This window comes from Rhagoletis pomonella, unplaced genomic scaffold (assembly GCF_013731165.1).
Source record: "Rhagoletis pomonella isolate Grant_MI unplaced genomic scaffold, Rhpom_1.0 Rhpom_scaffold_00011, whole genome shotgun sequence".
In the NCBI taxonomy this organism is placed as follows: Eukaryota; Metazoa; Arthropoda; class Insecta; order Diptera; family Tephritidae; genus Rhagoletis; species Rhagoletis pomonella.
The window spans coordinates 11,468,628-11,470,766 of record NW_023458565.1 but is presented as its reverse complement, the minus strand read 5'-3'; positions in this window follow the sequence as shown (position 1 = coordinate 11,470,766).

The window sequence follows — 2,139 nt, the reverse complement described above, 5'->3', positions numbered from 1 at the left end:
AGCATGTTCCATAACGACATCGCAAAAAAGCTAAAATTTCCAAAGTCCGTTACCGTTACTTATGTGCTTAAAAAATACAATGAATGTTTATCTTTAAAAAGGAGCCCTGCTAGTGGCAGAAAAAAAGGATTTGCTTGCGAAATTAAGGCAAAGGAAGTGTTATCTGCTTTTAAGAAAAATCCTGGACTTTCGGTAAGAGATGTCGTCAAAAAATTAAACATGTCGTCTTCGTATATACAAAAAGTATGCAAAACAGCAGGACTACGTTCTTACAAAGTGAATGCAGCGCCTAATCGCAACGGTAAGCAAAATTTGTTGGCGAAACAACGTGCTCGGAAATTGTACGACAGTCTCATACAAAAATTTGGCTGTATTGTTATGGATGACGAATCGTACGTAAACGCCGATTTTAAACAAATCCGGGGCCGCGAATTTCACACTGCAAATAAAAGAGGCAATGTTGCAGATAAATATAAAAACAAAAAGTTTGACAAATTTCCCAAAAAGTTTCTCATTTGGCAGGCAATTTGCCAATGCGGCTTCAAAAGTGATCCTTTTGTAAGCACTGGTACAATTAATCAAGAAATTTATGTTAAGGAGTGTCTGCAAAAGCGACTTTTACCTCTTATACGGCTTCATAAAGATCCAGTGCTTTTTTGGCCTGATCTCGCGATATGTCATTACGGAAAAATGGCTTTAAGATGGTAACATAGAAACAAAGTGTATTTTGTAGCAAAAGAGGTGAATCCACCTAATTGTCCAGAGCATCGGCCGATCGAAACCTACTGGGCCGTTATGAAATCCAAACTTCTTAAGACCCACAAAGCTGTAAAAAACGCACAACAATTCAAAAATAAATGGCAGTTGGTTTCCAAGGAAATCACTGAAACTTCTGTGCAAGGGCTAATGAAGGACATAAAGTCAAAATTGCGATCGTTTGCTTATTACAAAGAGAATTAACTCTTTTTTAACGAATTTCAATAAAACTAAGTTTAGATGTAAATATATGTAAATATCGTTGAATTCCATTAATATATTTATGTTTTAGAACGTTTTAACTGTGACCAGTTTTTTTCGTGTACATTCTTTATTTGCAGTCTTTATCTAAAAAACAACTTCTACATAATTCTAATTTTCTCGTTATTTTTACTTTTGTGAAAACAAAGAATTTCTTCATACTCCGTTCAGAACCTAATTTTTACGTAAAGAAGTAAGGAATCAGCCGAATTCCTGTCAGTTGCGTACACATATGTATATACATATTTATGTATATACTGGCAAGTTAAAAATAAAAATAACATCAAAAAGGCATTCAAATAAAGCTTGGTTTTTTTCATTTTTTGTCAACTTGTTACATTCACTGATATTTCCATTAAAATTCGCTTTTTCGCATCCACACTTTGCACACCGCCCATTTAATTTCGCACCGGAATGCCTATTAGCTACCCACATAAATATGTATATCATATCCTTTATTTACATATCTTATCTAACATTTGCTTAATTTATGCATAACAAGTGCACTATAAATAACGTAAAAATATTTACTTCAATCACAAATAATTTTCCAAATATTTGTGACAGAATGTCGCATATCCCTGCAGCCTTTTTATGCGGCCCATCTAAAGTCGAAATCAAATAGAAATTTGCGTGTTTAGTTGAAATTAACACGTGTCAAATGGGCATTTACATATGTTTCACTTGAATTTTAGAGCATATGTACAAATATACTTAACTGTCATATTTACCATGTTCATACATATATGCCTACTTGTATGTACATACGTATATGAAATTAAATATTATTTATCACAACTCGAATGGATTTGTCTGAGCAAAAACAAATGTTGTGTATTTAAACGAATGTGGCGGCAGTATGGTGGCATATTTTTTAGGTTAAATAATTAATCAGTAAAGAAAAATATCTCTCGTTAAAAGTTGCTGAAATATTACATTAACAAATTCACACTCGAATATTAAAATTGCCAGTAACACATGTTTAAGAAATTAATTTACCAATTTCTTTTTCTCTCGAATAGTTCAAACTTCGAGGAGATTATTCCAATAGGCGTCTCGAAACCTCATCTAATTTTGTTTTTCATTTGCATACATATATAAGGAGTGCTGATGAGGGACCGT